Source organism: Mustela nivalis (genome assembly GCF_964662115.1).
Source record: "Mustela nivalis genome assembly, chromosome: 10".
In the NCBI taxonomy this organism is placed as follows: Eukaryota; Metazoa; Chordata; class Mammalia; order Carnivora; family Mustelidae; genus Mustela; species Mustela nivalis.
The window spans coordinates 76,864,968-76,887,437 of record NC_139029.1 but is presented as its reverse complement, the minus strand read 5'-3'; positions in this window follow the sequence as shown (position 1 = coordinate 76,887,437).

Genomic DNA, 22,470 nt, shown 5'->3' with positions numbered 1-22,470 from the left:
AAAGACACCTCCAGATTTAAAGTGACGGGATGGAAAACAGTTTACCATGCTAATGGGCATCAGAAGAAATCCTTATATCAGATCAAATAGATTTTAAGCCAGACTATAATAAGAGATGAGGAGGGACACTATATCATACTCAAAGGGTCTGTCCAACAAGAAGATCTAACAATTTTAAATATCTATGCCCCTAACGTGGGAGCATCCAACTATATAAACCAATTAATAACAAAATCAAAGAAATGCATCAACAATAATACAATAATAGTAGGGGACTTTAACACTCCCCTCACTGAAATGGACAGATCATCCAAGCAAAAGATCAACAAGGAAATAAAGGCCTTAAATGACATACTGGATCAGATGGACATCACAGATATATTCAGAACATTCCATCCCAAAGCAACAGAATACACATTCTTCTCTAGTGCACATGGAACATTCTGCAGAATAGATCACATCCTGGGTCATAAGTCAGGTCTCAGCTGGTATCAAAAGATTGGGATCATTCCCTGCATATTTTCAGACCACAATGCTCTGAAGCTAGAACTCAATCACAAGAGGAAAGTTGGAAAGAACCCAAATACATGGAGACTAAACAGCATCCTTATAAAGAATGAATGGGTCAACCAGGAAATTAAAGAATTGAAAAATTTCATGAAAACAAATGATAATGAAAACACAATGGTTCAAAATCTGTGTGACACAACAAAGGCAGTCCTGAGAGGAAAATATATAGCGGTACAAGTCTTTCTCAAGAAACAAGAAAGGTCTCAAGTACACAACCTAACCCTACACCTAAAGGAGCTGGAGATAGAACAAGAAAGAAAGCCTAAACCAAGTAGAAGAAGAGAAATCACAAAGATCAGAGCATAAATCAATGAAATAGAAACAAACAAACAACAACAACAACAACAAAAACCAATAGAACAAATCAACGAATCTAGGAGCTGGTTCTTTGAAAGAATTAATAAGATTCATAAACCCCTGGCCAGACATATCAAAAAGAAAAGAGAAAGGACCCAAATAAATAAAATCATGAAAGAAAGGAGAGATCACAACCAACACCAAAGAAATACAAACAATTATAAGAACATACTATGAGCAACTCTACGCCAACAAATTTGACAATCTGGAAGAAATGGATGCATTCCTAGAGACATATAAACTACCACAACTGAACCAGGAAGAAATAGAAAACCTAAACAGACCCATAGCCAGTAAGAAGATTGAAACAGTCATCAAAAATCTCCAAACAAACAAAAGCCCAGGGCCAGATGGCTTCCCAGGGGAATTCTACCAAACATTTAAAGAAGAATTAATTCCTATTCTCCTGAAATTGTTCCAAAAAATAGAAATGGAAGGAAAACTTCCAAACTCATTTTATGAGGCCAGCATCACCTTGATCCCAAAACCAGACAAGGATCCCATCAAAAAAGAGAACTACAGACCAATATACTTGATGAACACAGATGCGAAAATTCTCACCAAAATACTAGCCAATAGGATTCAACAGTACATTAAAAGGATTATTCACCACGACCAAGTGGGATTTATTCCAGGGCTGCAAGGTTGGTTCAACATCCACAAATCAATCAATGTGATACAACACATTAATAAAAGAAAGAACAAGAACCATATGATACTCTCAATAGATGCTGAAAAAGCATTTGACAAGGTACAGCATCCCTTCCTGATCAAAACTCCTCAGAGTGTAGGGATAGAGGACACATACCTCAATATTATCAAAGCCATCTATGAAAAACCCACCGCAAATATCATTCTCAATGGAGAAAAACTGAAAGCTTTTCTGCTAAGGTCAGGAACACGGCAGGGATGTCCATTATCACCACTGCTTTTCAACATAGTACTAGAAGTCCTAGCCTCAGCAATCAGACAACAAAATGAAATTAAATGCATCCAAATCAACAAAGAAGACATCAAACTATCACTCTTCGCAGATGATATGATACTATATGTGGAAAACCCAAAAGAGTCTACTCCAAAACTGCTAGAACTTGTACAGGAATTCAATAAAGTGTCAGGATATAAAATCAATACACAGAAATCAGTTGCATTTCTCTACACCAACAACAAGACAGAAGAAAGAGAAATTAAGGAGTCAATCCCATTTACAATTCCACCCAAAACCATAAGATACCTAGAAATAAACCTACCCAAAGAAGCTAAGAATCTATACTCAGAAACCTATAAAGTACTCATGAAAGAATTTGAGGAAGACACAAAGAAATGGAAAAATGTCCCATGCTCCTGGATTGGAAGAACAAATATTGTGAAAATGTCTATGCTACCTAAAGCAATCTACACATTTAATGCAATTCCTATCAAAATACCATCCTTTTTTTTTTCTCAAAGAAATGGAACAAATAATCCTAAAATTTATATGGAACCAGAAAGGACCTTGAATAGCCAAAGGAATATTGAAAAAGAAAGCCAAAGTTGGGGGCATCACAATTCTGGACTTTAAGCTCTATTACAAAGCTGTCATCATCAAGACAGCATGGTACTGGCACAAAAACAGACACATAGATCAATGGAACAGAATAGTCCAGAAATAGAACCTCAACTCTATGGTCAACTAATCTTCGACAAAGCAGGAAAGAATGTCCAATGGAAAAAAGACAGTCTCTTCAACAAATGGTGTTGGGGAAATTGGACAGCCACATGCAGAAGAATGAAACTGGGCCATTTCTTCACACCACACACAAAAATAGACTCAAAATGGATGAAAGACCTCAATATGAGACAGGGATCCATCAAAACCCTTGAGGAGAACACAGGCAGCAACCTCTTCGACCTCAGCCACAGCAACTTCTTCCTAGGAACATTGCCAAAGGCAAGGGAAGCAAGGGCAAAAATGAACTCTTGGGATTTCATCAAGATCAAAAGCTTTTGCACAGCAAAGGAAACAGTTAACAAAACCAAAAGACAACTGAAAGAATGGGAGAAGATATTTGCAAATGACATATCAGAGAAAGGGCTAGTGTCCAAAATCTATAAAGAACTTAGCAAACTCAACACCCAAAGAACAAATAAATCCAATCAAGAAATGAGCAGAAGACATGAACAGACATTTCTGCAAAGAAGACATCCAGATGGCCAACAGACACATGAAAAAGTGCTCCACATCACTTGGCATCAGGGAAATACAAATCAAAACCACAATGAGATATCACCTCACACCAGTCAGAATGGCTAAAATTAACAAGTCAGGAAATGACAGATGCTGGCAAGGATGCGGAGAAAGGAGAACCCTCCTACACCGTTGGTGGGAATGCAAGCTGGTGCAACCACTCTGGAAAACAGCATGGAGGTTCCTCAAAATGTTGAAAATAGAACTACCCTATGACCCAGCAATTGCACTACTGGGTATTTACCCTAAAGATACAAATGTAACGATCTGAAGGGGCACGTGCACCTGAATGTTTATAGCAGCAATGTCCACAATAGCCAAACTATGGAAAGAACCTAGATGTCCATCAACAGATGAATGGATAAAGAAGATGTGGTATATATACACAATGGAATATTATACAGCCATCAAAAGAAATGAAATCTTGCCATTTGCGACGACATGAATGGAACTAGAGGGTATCATGCTTAGTGAAATAAGTCATTCGGAGAAAGACAACTATCATATGATCTCCCTGATACAAGGAAGTGGAGATGCAACATGGGGAGGTTAAGGGGGTAGGAGAAGAATAATGAAACAAGATGGGATTGGGAGGGAGACAAACCATAAGTGACTCTTAATGTCACAAAACAAACTGAGGGTTGCTGTGGGGAGTTGGGAAAGGGGGGAGGGGGGAGGGGAGGGGGGGAAGGGAGGTGGGGTTATGGACATTGGGGAGGGTATGTGCTATGGTGAGTGCTGTGAAGTGTGTAAACCTGGCGATTCACAGACCTGTACCCCTGGGGATAAAAATACATTGTATGTTTATTAAAATAAAAAAATAAAATCCTCCTCCTTAGTGTATGGATTGTTGTCCTTAAGAGCAAAAGGCTCTAGGTTTCCTAGAGTAGGTTTCCTCCTACTCTGGAGATCACTTTTTTTTTTTTTTTTGAAGATTTTTAAAATTTTATTTGACAGAGACACAGCAGGAGAGAAACACAAGCAGGGACAGAGGGAGAGGGAGAAGGAGGCTTCCCGCTGAGCAGGGAGCCCAATGCAGAGCTCCATTCCAGGACCCTGGGATCATGACCTGAGCCAAAGGCAGAGGCTTAACCACTGAGCCACCCAGGTGCCCCTGGAGATCACTTGTATTTTTGTTTTTTGTTTTGTTTTGTTTTTTAGAGAAAGTGAGAACATGAATGGAGGGGCAAATGGAGAGGGAGAAGTAGACTCTCCACTGAGCAAGGAGCCGGATGCAGGGCTCAATCCCCAGGACCATGGGATCATGACATAAGCCAAAGGAAAATGCTTAACCAACTGAGCCATGCAGGCACTTTTTGTTCTAGTACTTTTCCTTTCATCTTATCAGCATCTATTACTTAATGCACCTAATAAGAGCACTAGAATGTTTTCCTTTTTTGCTTCTCTTTTTAAGTTCAACTCTACCCTCAATGTGAGGCTTGAACTCATGACCCTGAGATCAAGAGTCGTAAGCTCCACTGAGCCAGCCAGCTCCCCACTGCTTTGCTTTTTTTTTTTTTTTGTAAGATTTTATTTACTTGACAGGGAGAGGTCACAAGTAGGCAGAGGAAGGCAGAGAGAGAGGAGGAAGCAGGCTCCTCACTGAGCAGAGAACATGATGTGGGACTCGATCCCAGGACCCTGGGACTATGACCTGTGCCAAAGGCAGAGGCTTAACCCAGTGAGCCACCCAGGCATCCCTGCTTTTTTAAAATATAGGCTATAACTTAATGGATTAAGTGATCAGGACAACATTTTAAGCTATCTTCATTTTAAGATTTGTCCAGACTAAGTCTTCAGGGGTCTTCAGGGATCCAAAGAAGTTAACATATAGTCCATACTACCCCTAAACCAATTCTTGAGTAATTTTGGTTGGTTTAGTGACTGGGGCATATTTGCTATTGTCTTCCTGCCTTTCCCAACAGTGTTCAATATATGTTTTATCACAGAAGCACCTTGATGAAGTTCTTACATTGTCGGGAGAAGCCTGGTTACTGGGGAGGGCTATTGTGGGGTAACTGCCATCTGCCTAATTCCCAGCCCTAACCTACACAAATGCACATATTCCCATGAAGGCAGATCTGGAGGAAACCAGACTGCCTTGCTGGGGTGGGGTCAGGAAGATGGCCCCACACCCGTATCCTCTTGGGATCTCCTGGGAGCCTTGGTTACTGGAGAACCTCAAGACCCCATCAAGCAGTCCAATTAGAGACTGATTATCTCCTGTTTAAAGCTGCAATATTTGGAGGTGGGCTTCTTTCATTCTAAAGGGTACACAGATGCTGGGGACCAGCCAGAGCTCTCTAGGCCTGGAGGGCCCCAAGTGCTCAAGGACAGCCATCTGTGCACAAGCTGCACAGGTCCAGGTCGAGGGGCCTGGAACTGTGCATGTATCAGAAGAGTCCAGGTGTCAAGAGCGGGTTTTGGGGATCCATGACATCTGCCTAAATCTAAGTCCCAACTACATAAAAGCACACATTCTTCCTGCAGGCAACCCTGGAGACTGTTTTGCTAGAGTGGGTCCAGGAAAGATGGCTGGGGTACCCTTCATTGAGTAATTACTGGGAGGCTCAATGACTGGTTTCCAAGAAGATATTTTTCTACCCTTTAAGTTTTTTTTATAGCTGCTCTAAAGATTGAATTGGCATAAAACAGATTAATAACAGATAAAACAGATTAATAGGTGGGAAAAAACCTATTATGGTTTATTACATATGCACAGGGACCCAACAATGACATGGAGACCCAAAGAATGACCAAAGCTTTTGTACATTTTAGACAAAGAAATACATCCCTATGAGGAATTAACAGGACAATTGTGTTCTTTTGTTCAGGAGCTTCAGTTGGTAAGAAATCCTAATCAGGATTTGAGCTAGGGTAATAAATTAGTAAAAATAGCCACACTTGTTTATACAGACTACTTGGCCCTGAATTCCTTTTCTCTGCCCTTCTGCCTCCTGGTAGAGCCATGGAAGTTACGTTTCATGGGCAAAGGCAGGTCAGAGTGTTTTCCAAGCACTGGCTGTTTAATAATTTTAATTCAAAATAATCAATATGCCCAAGTGGCACCTTTTGGGGTGGCCTGCCCCAGGCCCCTACACTTTCGTCCTTTGCAAACTCCTCAGAAGTTCCAAGTCCTAAAAAACTAAGCTGGTAGATTTTTAGTTCTGAAAATGAGTCAGTTCAGTTAAACTCATTTCAGGAGGCAGCGATGCAGGTGTGTTCCCAAAGTTAGGGCTATGGTGCTATTCCAGAATTAAATAAGAGGCATTTCTATGGAAATAAGGAAAAATAATGGTTAATGACTGGAACAAATTATGTGCCAGTTGCAAAGGTAACCAGCTGAGAAGATTTGTAGATGTCAGGATTGAGGCATCTTTAGGTGGAGTGAGGTCAGGCAGTGGTAATCTGATAAATTTTCCTGAAGCTTTATAAACTCTTGACATTTTGAGTGGCCTGCCCATACAGCAACAGACAGGAAGATTGTCTATATGAGAGCTATTGTAGCCTCAGGAAAAAAGGGCAGTTATTGGTTTTCAATTTCAAATAAAACAAAGGGGAATGTTAGTTTGGATATTGTAGCTAGACATTGAAGGAAACTGGAAGAATTCAAGATCTAGTCTAGTTTATAGAAAATGGAACCTCAAAAATAATGAACAGAACTAGGATCTAATGTGCAGAAGTATATATTATAGTTTCAACTGAAACATTTTTCTCTCCATAGTTACCCCAATTTCTATCAGTGATAACCACAGTAAGACTATTTTGAAGTCTAATTTCAATAAAATTGTCTTGATTATTTACATCAGTGCAGCAAGAATAGTGATTTGTCATATAGACTCTTTCAAATTTGCTTTGCTGGGGCTTTTCATAAACAATCTCAGATTGAACTTTTTACAGCCTTTCATAGTTTAGAAGCCAAGCCAAATACTAGCCATCAGACTTCACCTGCAAAAGCTATAGATTTGGGTTACTTCTTATCTTTTTGATGTTCTCAGACTATCATGAGGTTCTTGATCCTTCTAGGAAGTGATGTGCTCACCCAGCAAGGATGCTAGGAACCCTGTAAGCAAAGAATAAAGCTGATATTTCCAAGATGCTTATTGGCTCCAAACAGTCAACCTTAGCTCCTAAAAGCTGTCTGGTCATATCAGAATCTATGCATGTCTCTCTCAAATAGGATATTCCAGTCAAAGCCTTGTTATATAACCAGTGTTTCCAATTGTGTTCTGTTCTAAGGAGAACAGATTCTTATTGAAATTATGCAAATATACAGCCATGAAAGCATAAGAAAACTCATTGAGAATTTCCAAATTCTGGAGGGATTGGATAGGGGAAAAAAAGATAAATTATTCAGTTCTGCTTCCAAAGGTGTAATTTACCAAATTTCTGTAAGTCATAGCTTATTCTTCCAATCCATGAGCATGGAATGGTCTTCCATCTTTTTTTGTCTTCTTCAATTTCTTTAATGAGTGTTCTATAGTTCCTTGAATACAGATCCTTTACCTCTTTGGTTAGGTTTATTCCCAGGTATCTTATGGTTCTTGGTGCGATAGTAAATAGAATCAATTCTCTAATTTCTCCTTCTATATTTTCATTATTAGTGTATAAGAAAGCAACTGATTTCTGTACATTGATTTTGTATCCTGCCACATTACTGAGTTGCTATATGAGTTCTAGTAGATTAGAGGTGGAGTCTTTCGGGTTTTCCATATAAAGTATCATGTCATCTGCAAAGAGAGAGAGTTTGACTTCTTCATTGCCAGTTTGAATACCTTTTATTTCTTTTTGCTGTTTGATTGCTGTTGCTAGGACTTCTAGTACTATGTTGAACAACAGTGGCAAGAATGGACATCCTTGTCGTGTTCCTGATCTTAAAGGGAAGGCTGTCAGCTTTTCCCCATTGAGGATGATATTCACTTTGGGTTTTTCATAGATAGATTTTATGAAGTTGAGTGTTCCCTCTATCCCTATACTTTGAATCATTTTAATCAGGAACGGATGATCTATCTTGTCAAATGTTTTTTCTGCATCAATTGAGAGGACCATGTGGTTCTTCTCTCTTCTCTTATTGATTTGTTCTGTCACATTGATTGATTTGTGAATGTTGAACCACGCTTGCATCTCAGGGATAAATCCCACCTGGTCATGGTGGATAATGATTTTAATGTACTGTTGGATCCTCTTAGCTAGGATCTTGTTGAGAATCTTAGCATCCATGTTCATCAGGGATATTCGTCTGAAATCCTCCTTTTTGGTGGGGTCTTTGCCTGGTTTGGGGATCAGGATAATGCTGGCTTCATAAAAAAGAGTCTGGAAATTTTCCTTCTGTTTATATTTTTTTGAAACAACTTCAGGAGAATAGGTATTATTTCTTCTTTCAATGTTTGGTACAATTCTACAGGGAATCCATCAGGTCCTGGGCTCTTGTTTTTTGGGAGGTTTTTGATCACTCCTTCAATCTCATTACAAGATACTGGTCTATTCAAGTTGTCAATTTCTTCCTGTTTCAGTTTTGGATATTTAGGTTTCCAGGAATGCATCCATTTCACTAGGTTGCTTAGTTATAACCTATAATCATAGCTTAAGAGAAAAGATTTTCTTACATCTGGAAAACAAAAGGTTAAAAGCCAGCAAAATTTCTAACAAAAAGCATTACAAATTATAATCATACTCCTCAGTTTATTCAGTCCTACATAATTAATTTTTGTTGATCTTGATCTTTGTTAGTAGTTTTATGAAGCCATCAGTTTCTCCATCAGAGTCCTGTAAATTCTTACACAATTCAATGGTATGATCTTTAAGTTATCAGAGACCTGTATATTGGAGTACTTGCCAGAGATTTTTTTCTGACTCTCCTTGATGATGAAGCAGTCTTGCCAAAATATTAGAACAATTAACTGTGTGTAAATGACAAAAAGACATAAGAATACCTATGGCTAAAGATCTGATTAGCATTTGTTACAATGAAATTAATAAGGAAATTTGGTTATTTCTGTGACACACAGCACTTCAAGATAATAACTAGAATTAAAAGTGATAACATACCAAGACACATCAGATTTTTAGGAGTTTCATATAATTTCTAGGACACTTATATTTTAATAACATATATCTCCACAAATTTAATCTAAGAAGATTTAGCATCACTTTTTTGACAATGCTTCCCATGTAACTTAATATACCAAATAAACTTAATTAACTTATTATCTCTTATGAGAACAAATCCTTTTAGATATTCCAGGGATCTGCTAAATATTTCAAGGTTAGTTTCTGGTAAAAAGACTTCATTTTAGGGGAGCCTGGATTGCTCACTTGGTTAAGCATCTGCCTTTGGGTCAGGTCATAATCCTGGAGTCCAGGGTTCAAGTCCCACGTCAGCCTCCCAGCTCAGTGGGGAGTCCGAGTCTCCCTTTCTCTCAAATATATAAATAAAATCTTAAAATTAAAAAAAAAAGTGGGATTTGGGGAAGTTTTTTGAAAAATATATAAAGACTTGGGCATTTGATTAAATAGGATCACAGATCATTATGAAACAATACTTGGTAATCCATTTAACCAAAGTGGCAATTAAAAACTTCACAGACAAATACAGACAGTTAAACACTTACAAAAAGCCTTAGCTCTTTTAATGTTGAATAGAGATATCTTAAGTAATCAAAGACCTGAAAAAGACAAAATGTATGGGGTGCCTGGCTGGCTCAGTTGGAAGAGCGTGAAACTCTTGATCTTGGGGTTATGAGTTTGAGCCTCACATTGGGTATAGAGATCACTTAAAAATAAAATCTTAAAAAAACAAAAGATAAAATGTAGAATATTTGTTTTTCTAGATAGATTCCATTAAAGGTAAAGAAAAACATTATTTTAAAATTTTTTATTAAAAGATGATCAATCTAAGAAAATTTTTAGCAGAAAAGGCAAATTTTAATTTTGTACCAGCTTACTTTGATATTAAAACTAATTTCTAGTCATTAAGATATGATGGAGCAGAAAAAGAATGCACATTTGGAAGGAAAAAAAAATGTATAAAGCGGATTTCCTGGAAAGAATGCTGCTCATTATGGACATTTTACAGCTGATGTAATTTTCTAAATGGCCATAAATTTACAAATGCAATATTACAGTAGTTTTAAAAGAAGATGTTGGGTATATAAGGATCATTACGGGTATCATTTTCTTTTGAAATTTCTTTTCAGCTTAATAGTATTCATTGTTTTTGCACCACCCCCAATGCTCCATGCAATAGGTGCCCTCCCTAATACCTACCACCTTGTTCCCCAACCTCCCACCCCCCGCCCCTCATGTTGTTTTTCAGAATCCAGAGTCTCTCATGGTTCACCTCCCCTTCCAATTTCCCTCAACTCCCTTCTCCTCTCCATCTCCCCATGTCCTCCACGCTATTTGTTATGCTCCACAAATAAGTGAAACCATATGATAATTGACTCTCTCTGCTTGACTTATTTCACTCAGCATAATCTCTTCCAGTCCCGTCCATGTTGCTACAAAAGTTGGGTATTCATCCTTTCTGATAGAGGCATAATACTCCATAGTGTATATGTTCTAATAAATTTATTTTAATTTTAGCCAGCTTGACCATACATTAAAATTTCTTTTTAAAAATGTTTAAAGCTTTTATTTATTAGAAAGTATAACCGAGGAGAGCAGAATCCAGAGGGAGGGGGAGAAGCAGACTCCCCATGGAGCAGGGAGCTTAATGCAGAGCTCACTCCCAGGATCCTGGGATCAGGACTTGAGCCTAAGGCAGACAATTTAACTGACAGTCACCTGGGCATCCCTAAAATTCCTTTAAAAAAATTCCTTTTCAGGGCACCTGGTGGCTCAGTCAGTTAAGTCTTTGGCTCAGTTCATGATCCCAGGGTCCTGGGATCAAGCCCCTCATCAGGCTCGCTGCTTATCAGGAGACCTGCTTCTCCCTCTCCCTCTCCCACTGCTTGTGTTCCCTCTCTCACTGTGTCTCTGTCAAATAAATAAAATCTTAAAAAAAAAATTCATAAATAAAGTTTGTCCTAAGTCTCTCCTCCTTAAGTAAACAGCCTCAGCTTCACTTTAGGACAAAATTATTGGCTTTGTTTCCTCAACAAAAATGCATCTCATTCCTCATACCTTCTTTTACCAAAAGCACTCCCCCTTACTTTTCTTGCATAAGGAATTTATTTTTTAAAGCCTTTTTTTGTTTGTTTGTTTGTCTCTTTTTTCTCCTGGGAGCTTTATGGTTTCAGGTCTTACATTCAAGTCTGTAATCCATTTTGAGTTTTTGCTTTATTTTAATTCCAGTATAGATAACATACTGCATTACATTTGTTTCAGGCACACAATATAGCAATTCAGCTATTCTGTACATCACTCAATGTCCTCAAGATTAAGTCTACTCTTAATCCTTTTCATCTGTTTTTCCCATATCCTTCCCTTCTGGTAAAACTATCAGTTTGTTTTCTGTAATTAAGAGTCAACTTTTTGGTTTGTCTCTCTTTTTCCCTTTGTTCATTTGTTTTGTTTCTTCAAATCCACGTGTGAATGAAATCATGTGGTATTTGTCTTTCTCTGACTTACTTCACAGCAGTATACCCTCTAGCTCCATCTGCATTGTTGCAAATGGCAAGATCTCATTCTTTTTATGGCTGAATAGTATGGCATTGTGTATATACACCACATCTTCTTTATCCATTCATCTGACAGTGGACACCTGGGCTGCTTCCATAACTTGGCTACTGTAAATGCTGCTGCTATAAACATAGGGGTGTATGTATCCCTTTGGATTTGTTTTTGTCTTCTTTGGGTAAATACCTAGCAGTGCCATTGCTAGGTCATAGGGTAGTTCCATTTTTATGTTTTTGAGGGATCTCCATACTGTTTCTACAGTGACTGTACTAGTTTGCACTCCTACCAACAGTGCAAAAGTATGCCTTTTTCTCCACATCCTTGCCAATAGCTGTTGTTTCTTATGTTGATTTTAGCCATTCTGACAGGTATGAGGTGATATCTCATTGTAGTTTTGATTTTGCATTTCCCTGATGATGAGCATCTATCTTTTCATGTGTCTGTTGGCCATCTGTATGTCTTTGGAGAAACGTCTGTTTACTTCTGCCCATTTTTAAACTATTTGGTTTCTTGGTGTTGAGCTTGATAAGTTCTTTATATATTTTGGATACTAACCCTTTATCAGATACGTCATTTGCAAATATCTTCTACCATTCTGTAGGCTTTTAGTTTTGTTGGTTGTTTCCTTTGTTGTGAAGAAACTTTTTATTTTGATGTTGTCCCAATAGTTTATTTTTTCTTTTGTTCCCCTTGCCTTAGGAGACATGTAGAAAAATGTTGATAGAGCTGATGTCAGAGAAATTATTGCTTGTGCTCTGCTCTAGGATTTTTATGGTTTCAGGCCTCATCTTTAGGCCTTTAATCCATTTTGAGTTTATTTTTGTATATAGTGTTAAAAAGGGCCCAGTTTCATTCTTGTGCATGTAGCTGTCCAGTTTTTCTAATATCGTTTGTTGATTTTCCTACTGCATATACTTGCCTCCTTTATCAGAGATTAATTGACCATGTAATTGTGAATTTATTTCTGGGCTGTCTGTTTGGTTCCATTGATCTGTGTGTTTATTTGTGTGCCAGTACCTTACTGTTTTGATTACTACAGATTTGTGTAGTATCAGTTGAAATCTGAAATAGTGATACCTCCTGCTTTGTTTTTCTTTTTTCAATGCTGCATTGGCTATTCCAGGCCTTTTGTAGTTCCATACAAATTTTAGGATTGTTTGTTCTGTGAAAAATGCGTTTGGCATTTTGATAGGGATTGTATTAAATGTGTAGATTGCTTTGGGTAGTATGGACATTTTAACAATATTTGTTCTTCAGTCCATGAGCAGGGAATGTGTGTCCATTTCTTTGTGTCTTCCTCAATTTCTTTCATGAGTACTTTAGAGTTTTCAGAGTACAGATCCTTTACCTCTTTGGTTAGGTTTATTCCTAGGTATCTTATGGGTTTTGGTGCAATTTTAAATGGGATCGATTCCTTGATTTCTCTTTCTTCTGCCTCATTGTTAGTGTATAGAAATGCAATTATACATTTGAGATTCTATAGTGCATTGATTTTATATCCTGCCACTTTGCTGAATTCCTGTATGAGTTCTAGCAGTTTGGGGTAAAGTCTTTGGGGTTTTCTACATAGAGTATCATGTCATCTGCAAAGAGTGAGAGTTTGATGACTTCTTTGCTGATTCAGCTGCCTTTTATTTCTTTTAGTGTCTGATTGCTAAGGCTACAACTTCTAGTACTATGTTGAACAGCAGTGGTGAGAGTAAACATCCCTGTTGTATTGCTGACCTTAGGTGAAAAGCTCTCAGCTCTTCCCCCATTGAGAATATTTGCTGTGGGTTCTTTATATGGCTTTTATGATATTCAGATATGTTTCTTCTGTCCATAAATTACAGAGCTTTTATCAAGAAAGGATGCTTGGATTTTGTTAAATGCTATTTCTGCATCTATTGAGAGGATCATTATAGTTCTTGTCCTTTCTTTTATTAATGTAGTATCTCACATTGATTAATTTGAGGATGTTGAACCACACTTGTAGTCCAGGGATAAATCCCACTTGGTTGTGGTGAATAATCCTTTTAATGTACTCTTGGATCCCACTGACTAGTATTTTGCTAAGAATTTTTGCATGCATCTTCATCAGGGATATTGGTCTCTAGTTCTCCTTTCTGCTAGGGCCTCTATTTGGTTTTTGGATCAAGGTAATTCTAGCCTCATATAAAGAATTTGGAAGTTTTCCTTCCATTTCTATTGTTTGAAACAGCTTCAGAAGAATGGGTTTTAATTCTTCTTTAAATGTTTGGTAGAATTCCCCTAGGAAGCCATCCAGCCCTGGACTCGATTTTGGGAGATTTTTGGTTACTACTTCCATTTCTTTGCTGGTTATGGGTCTGTTCAGGTTTTCTATTTCTTCTTGTTTCCGTTTTGTTAGTTTATATGTTTCTAGGAATGCATCAATTTCTTCGAAATTGCCTAAATTATTGGCATATAGTTGTTTTATTCTTATAATTGTTTTCTGTTTTAATTGTTTATATTTCTTTGGTGTTGGTTGTGGTCTCTCCTCTTCCATGATTTTATTTATTTGGGTCTTTTCTCTTTTCTTTTTATAAGTCTGGCTAGGGGTTTATTGATTTTACTAATTCTTTCAAAGAACCAGCTTCTAGTTTCATTGATCTGTTCTCTTCTTTTGAGTTCTGTATCACTGATATCTTCTCTAATCTTTTTTCTCTTCTCCTGCTGGATTTATGCTTTATTTGCCATTCTTTTTCTAACCCCTTAAGGTGTAAGGTTAGGTTATATATTTGAGATTTTTCTTGTTTCTTGAGAAAGGCTTGTATTGCTTTATACTTCCCTCTTAGGACTGCATTTTGTTTTGTTTTGTTTTTAAAGATTATTTATTTATTTGACAGACAGAGATCACAAGTAGGCAGAGAGGCAAGCAGAGAGAGGGGAGGAGGAAGCAGAATCCCCGCTGAGTGGAGAGCTGATGCAGGGCTCGATCCCAGGACCCTGGGATCATGACCTGAGCTGAAGGCAGAGGCTTTAACCCACTGAGCCACCGAGGTGCCCGAGGACTGCCTTTACTGTATCCCAAAGGTTCTGAATGGTTGTGTTTTCATTTTCATTTGCTTCCATGTATTTTGAAAAATTCTTCTTTAATTTCCTGATTGACCCATTCATTCTTTAGTACGATGCTCTTTAATCTCCATGTATTTGTGTTTCTTCCTAATTTTCTCCTGTAATTGAGTTCAAGTTTTAAAGCACTGTGGTCTGAAAATATGCATAATCTCAGTCTTTTGGTACTGGCTGAGACCTGATCAGTGACCCAATATGTGATCTATGCTGGATAATGTTCTATGTGCACCTGAGAAGATTGTGTATTCTGTTGCTTTAGGATGGAATGTTCTGAATATATCTGTGAGGTTCATCTGGTCCTGTGTGTCATTCAAAGCACTTGTTTCCTTATTGATCTTCTGCTTAGATGACCTGTCCATTGTTATGAGTGGGGTGTTAAAGTCCCCTACTATTATTGTACTATTATCAATGAGTTCTTTTATTTTTGTTGTTAATTGTTTTATGTATTTAGATGCTCCCAAGTTAGGGGGTAAATATTTACAATTGTTAGATCTTCTTGTCGAATAGACACTTTTATTATAATATATTATCCTTCCTCATTTCTTATTACAGTCTTTGATTTAAAATCTACTTTGTCTGATATAACGATTGCTACTCTGGTTTTATTTTGATGCCCATTAACATGATAAATTGTTCTCCACCACCTCACTTTCTATCTGGAGATGTCTTTGGGTCTAAAATGAATCTTTTGTGCTTGCTTAGGCAGCACATATACTAAAATTGGAACAATACAGAGAATATTAGCATAGGCCCTGTGCAAGGATGACAGGCAAATTCACAAACCTTTCCATATTTTTATTATAGCAAATAAATAAATAAATAAAATTTAAAAAATAAAATAAAGTGAATCTCTTCCAGATAGCATATCAGTGGGTCTTGTTTTTGTTTTGTTTTAACCCAATCTGATCCCTTATATCTTTTGATTGGAGGATTTAGTCCAGTTACATTCAGAGTAACTATTAAAGATAAGAATTAAGTGCCATTGTATTACCTGTAAAGTCACTGTTTCTGTAGATTGTCTCTGTTCCTGTCTGGTGTTACTTTGGGGCTCTCTCTTCGCTCAAAGGATCTCTTTAATATTTCCTACAGGACTGGTTTATTGTTCACAAATTCCTTTAGTTTTTGTTTGTCCTGGAAACTTCTTATCTCTCCTTCTAGTCTGAATGACAGCCTTGCTAGGTAAAGTATTCTTGGTTCCATATTTTCCCCACTTAGCACTTTCAATATATCATGCCAATCCTTTCTTGCCTGCCAGAAGTCCATGGACAGGTCTGCTGCCAGTCTTATGTTTCTCCCCATATAGGTTAAGGGTCCCTTGTCCCAAGGTGCTTTCAGGATTTTCTCATCTCTGAAATTTGCAATCTTCACTATTATGTGTCAAGGTGTTAACCTATTTTTATTGATTTCAATAAATCACTTGAATGCCTGTTTCTGTCCCCAGATTAGGGAAGTTCTCAGCTATAATTTATTCAACTAAACCTTCTGCCCTTTTCTCTCTCTTCATCCTCTGGAACTCCTCTTATTCAGATATTCTTTTGCTTTATGGTATTGCTGTTTTCTAGAAGTCTCCCTACATCATCCAGTAGTAATTTTTCTCTCTTTTTCTCAGCTTCCCTATTCTCCATCATTTTGTCTTCTATATCACTGACTCTTCAGCCTTGTTTATTTTAGCTGGTAGAGACTCCATTTTTTACTGCATCTTAATAATAGCATTTTTAATTTCAGTCTGATTAGATTTTAGTTCTTTTATTTCTACAGTAAAGTATTCTCTAGTGTCTTCTTTGCTTTTTTTAAAAACCCAGCTAGTATCTTTATACTTCTTGTTTTGAATTCTAGTTCCAACATCTTATATCTATATTGATTAAATCCCTGGAAGTGACTACCTTCTCCTGTTCTTTCTTTTGGGGTGAGTTTCTCTGTCATTATGTCCAGAAAAGAACAGAAGAAAGAGAGAGAAAGGACAAAATAATAACAAAACTGGAAAAATACAAATAAAACAAACCAGAAGAAAACAGAAACAAAACAGAATAAGAAAAATTCAAACAAGTAAAACAGAACAAAACAATAAACTAGATCCCATGTGTATTTTGGTCTGTTTGTTAAAAGAAACTAGATCCCAAAATAGGAAAGAAAGAAAAACTTATATATATATATATATACCAAATTACAGTGAAATATAAGGAAAGGAAACCAAAAGTGAAAAATATGTATAATGTATATGTAAAAATTAAAATTAAGAAAAACACCCCACAAATGCTATATACTGTTTTCCCCAAGAACTAAGCTGTGCAGCCCTCTATTATCAGAAACTTGGTCTGAGCAAGTTGTTCTTGTTGGTCTTCCGGGGGAGGGTCCTGTTGCACTGATTCTCAGGTGCCTTTATAGTTGTGAAAATAAACCTCCCTTCCCAGGGGTCTGGGCTCAGTGTAGTGGCTCTGGATTGCATTATTTTGTTCCCTAAAGGCTTTCAGCACAGATGGGGGATGAAAATGGTGGTGTCCCCTACTCCTCTACCATCTTAACTCCTCCCCCTATTAGATCTTGCTGAATAGTCCTTATTGTGATATAGTGCCCTTCTTCATCTCTTGTTACATTCTATGGTTTAAAATCAAGTTTGATATAAGCATGGCTACTCTGGGTTGCTTTCTTTGTTTGTTATATGTATTCTATCTTATATATTTTTTTTATTTTATTGTATTTTATTTTTTCAGTGTTCCAAGATTCGTATGGTCCATATATACAAATGAATATTAGGCAGCTATCAGAAAGGATGAATACCCTGGCTTTCTTTTGATGTCCATTTACATGATAAATGTTTCTCCATCCCCTCACCTTCAATCTGCAAAAGTCTTTGGGTCTCAAATGAGTCTCTGGTAGGCAGCATCTAGATGGGTTTTTGTTTTTGTTTTAAAGATTTTATTTATTGATTTGACAGACAGAGATCACAAGTAGGCAGAGAGGCAGGCAGAGAGAGGGAGGAAGGGAAGCAGGCTCCCTGCTGAGCAGAGAGCCCAACACAGGGCTCGATCCCAGGACCCTGGGATCATGACCCAAGCTGAAGGCAGAGGCTTTAACCCACTGAGCCACCCAGGCACCCCTGGGTCTTGGTTTTTTATCCATTCTGATACCCTGTATCTTTTGATTGGAATATTTAGTCCACTTACATTCAGAGTACTGATATGTACTTAGTGCCATTTTATTACTTGTTCTGTCATTGTTTCTGGAGATTTTTCCTGTTCCTTTCTGGTCTTTGTCACTTTTGGTCTTTCCACTGAAAGAGTCCCTTTTAACCTTTCTTGCAGGGCTGGTTTAGTGGTCATGAATTCCTTTAGTTTTTATTTGTCTGGGAAACTTTTCATCTCTTCTTCTATCCTGAATGATAACCTTGCTAGATAGAGTATTCTATTCTATCTAGTATGCTATTCTATCCAGTGCATTGAATATATCATGCCATTGTTCTGGCTTTCCAGAAGTTTCCGTGGAGAGATCTGCTGGTAACCTTACTGGTTTTCCCTTGTAAGATAAGGACTACTTTTGTCTTGCTGCTTTTAGGATTTTTTCTTTATTTGCAAATTCAGCTGCAATATATCTTGGTTGTTGGCCTGCTATTGATTTTTCTGGGAGTTTTCTGTGCTTCGTGGATTTGGATGTCTGTTGCCTTCTCCCAATTATGGAGTTTTCAGCTATAATTTCTTCAAGTAAACCTTCTGCCCCCTTTTCCCAGTCTTCTTCTGGGACTCCTTTGATAGAGTCACTGAGTTCCCTAAGTCTACTTTTGTGATCCAAATTGTTCTTTTTTTCAGTTTCATTATTTTCCACAATTCTATCTTCTAAGTACATTCCTGAAACATATTCCTGTCCTTCTCCCATCCTTGTTGTCATTACATCCTTTTTGTTGTTGTTATTTTGTATTTTATTGGACTGGGGTACATTTCACCATTTCTGAGAGTGTGAAGATAACATAGGACTAAGAATATAGAAAAGGAAAGGGGGAGAAGCCATCCACAAATTTGAGTAAACTAAAAAGGTATGTAAAACATTCAGTTGCAATTGAGGGGAAAACCTGTTTGGAAGTGAAAGGAGGTCCTTGGTTTCTAACAAAAATCTCCTAAAGACTCTACTATTATAAGGGTCAGTTTATGGAAAAACTCCAAATTACACAAAACCCCATTAGGCAGGAGAAGTGGGCAGGATAGAAGGATGTGGGCTGTGAGGCAGCTGGTGTGCAACAGGGACGGCTGGGCAGGAGGCTGAGGCTCAGGCCCAGGACCTAGAGGTAGGAGTGGGCTAGAAGACTAGAGGCATGTTGACGCATTCACCCAAAGCTCTGGCTTTCCATTTCATCTCTAGGATGCTGATGCTTTCCTCAGACAAGAGTCATTTCGTCCTTGTAGTCATTACATTCAGCTGGCTTTCGATCTTAGTTAATCCATTTTTCATTTTGGTCTGGTTGTTTTTTATCTTTTTTAGTCTCTGTAGTAAGGGTCTTCCATGCTTTTCTGTAGCCCAACTAGTATCCTTATGGTCACTGTTTTAAATATTCCGTATATCTGTTTTGGTTAGATCCCTGGCTATGACCTTCTCTTGTTCTTTCTTTTGGGATGAATTCCTCTTTCTTGGCATTGTAGGTCTCTATCTTCTTCTCTGTGTTAGGAAAGCCTGTTTGGTTTCCTGCTCCTGAGAGTAATGGCTTTATGAAGAGGTCATATACTGTCCAGGGCCTGGGACTCTAGGAAAGTGTCTTTGGGGTATGCTGTGTGCCCTCTGTGTTTTAGCTACTCTATGTCTCAGGTCAGGGCTCTCTAGAGTTTCTAACAGCCTGCAGTGGGGAGTGTTTGGACCTTGGCCAGAGTGTGGCAAGTTGTAACTAGGTGTGCTCTGGTCTGCTTGTTGAAAGAGACCTGATACTGCTTCCACTGTAGCTGAAGTTTTGTAGAACTCTATGGTCAGTAGACATGCGTGTGCAGGGTTTTGTGCTGGTCTTCTCGGGGAGGGGCCTACTGCACTGGTCCTCATGCATGCTTGCCCAAAAAAAGCTGCACCAGCAGAGTGGGGTGGTGGTGGTCTGGGGGAGGATGGGACCTGGTGTGAGCAAGCTAGGCATCGAGAATTGGTGCTCAGCTGCTTCCTGAAGTTGATTCTGCTGAGGGGTGGGGGAGGGGGATGGTGCCAGCCTGCTCTGAGGAGGAGTCTGTGCTCACTGCTCTCAGGGAAGCACTTTCTGAGGAGTGAATAATTTCCCCTTATGCGTTCATGGGCATTTTTCAGATCACTGATGTCGCGTTGTCTCTGGGTTTCTTACCTGACACAGCACTGCACATCCTGGGCTCTACCTCATCCAAGCTTGCTGACTTTTAAAATCCCAAACTTCGGGTCCCTGGGGTGGCTCAGTGGGTTAAGCCTCTGCCTTCAGCTTGGATCATGATCCCAGTTCCTGGGATTGAGCCCCACGTGGGACTCTCTTCTCAGCGGGGAGCCTGCTTCCCCCCACCCCGCCTGCCTTTCGGCCTACTTGTGATCTCTCTGTCGAATAAATAAATAAATAAAATCTTAAAAAAAAAATCCCAAATCCCAACCTGGTGTGGTGGGGATTTCCATCCTCTGGGAAAGGGCTTCACCATGCTGGCACTGCTGCAGGTTTGCTCCAGAAGGGCTGTCTCGTCAGAACTCAGGGGCATGGGGTTTGAAGCAAGCAGGCTAAAGAGCCAGGGTCCTGGTTAGCTGCCCTTGGTAGGTGTGTCTAGACCTATAAGGGGCAGGAAAGGAAATAGTGCCCGCTGTTTTTTTGGTTCCTGGAGAGGCAATGCCTCTTCTCACAGATGTGCCCCAAAACGTACAGTTTCTCCCCGTGCTTCTTAGATGTCCTTCAGATTGTGCAGTCTGCCCTCCTCCCCTCCAGGAGGGGGTCTCTGTCCTCCAGTCTCTATCCCAAGCCCAGGGACCTCTCAGACTCCAGTCCTGAGCCCAGCTGGCTGCAAAACTCACAAAAATCAGCCCTTCTCATTTTCCCAGCCAGTGGCTTTGGGGAAGTGTTCTCCTCCAACATTCCCCTGTCTGCCCCCCACCCCCCGGCCTTTCTCTGTGACCAGGGCTCATTCCCCTCTGCAGCACCCACAACTGGTTTCTCCCCAAACACTTCCTACCTTCCTTGAAGTGGCCTCTTTTCTCCCTCTAGTTATGCAGTCTATCAGCCCTCAGATTGATTTCGTGAGTGTTTAGAATGATTTGATAGTTACATAGCTGTATTTGAGGCCCAAGGCAAGCCTAGGGCCCTCCTACTATGTCACTATCTTAGCTCTGAACTCTACTTTCTATCTATAGTAGGTTCTTTATGAATAACTGTCACTCTGTAATGTACTCTTTTAATTTTTTTTAATGGTAACTTTGAGATAAGTTTCAAACTTTGATCAAGTCCAGTTTATTAGCTTTTTCTTTTATACTTAGTGCCATTTTGGGTCTTAAGACATCTCTACTTATTCCATGGTCATAAAGTTACTCTCTTGTTTCTTCTAGAATCTTTATAGTGTTAGCTTTTACATTTAGGTGTGTCATCTACCCTGACTTAATTTTAAGATACCTGAGGTAGAGAATGAGGCTCCTTTTTTTTTTTTTTTTCCCTCCTTAGCTTTCCTTTACCAGGGTGAGGATATTTCCTTCATCCCTTAATTTGTTGAGTCTTTATCATATATGGGTTTTGTATTTTGTTAAAAAGCTTTTTCTGCATCTTTTGATACAATTGTGATTCCCTCCCTTTATTTCTTTTATTCTGGGCACCTGGGTGGCTCAGTGGGTTAAAGCCTCTACCTTTGGCTCGGGTCATGATCCCAGGGTCCTGGGATTGAGCCCCGCGTGGGGCTCTCTGCTCAGCGGGGAGCCTGCTTCCTCCTCTCTCTCTCTGCCTGCCTCTCTGCCTACTTGTGATCTCTGTCTGTCAAATAAAATAAATAAAATCTTTAAAAAAAAAAAAGGATTATAGTTTTGTGCCACCTGTTGTTCAATGCCTAAAAAGGACTGCCTTGCATGTTTTGTTCAGTTTTATAATCGTGTAGGACCTGAGGGCAAGACCAATACCAATAATTCTATTATGGCTGTATGTAAAAGGTTCCTACTCAAAGTCCACATTCTTAACTACATTAGTAAATTATCTCTATGATGGGATTCCATATTATAGAAAAAAATGTTAAACACTAGTATGTTGTTTTTTGCCTATTAGAGAGGTAGAGGGCACAAGTTGGGGGAGGGGCAGAGGGAGAGTGAGAGAATCTCAAGCAGACTCCCCACTGAGCATGGAGCCCTGACTTGGGGCTCAATCCCATGACCCTGAGATCATGATCTGAGCTGAAATCAAGAGTTGGATACCCAACCAAGTCACCCAGGTGCCCTGGAAATACATTTTTAATAATATGGAAAAATATCAGCAGGGATTAAAGAATGAGAGAGATGAAAGGGTAAGAGATTGTTGTCAGAGACTAGGGATGCTGGAATGAAATATTTCATAGATGAAATACATGATAACAAGATCTTACAGGCCTAGATGGCTTAAACAGAATAGTGTAATTTCTATGTTTTGCATAAAGACAAAACAGTGACCTGACAGCCACTGGATTATGGTCTTTGATGGCAAG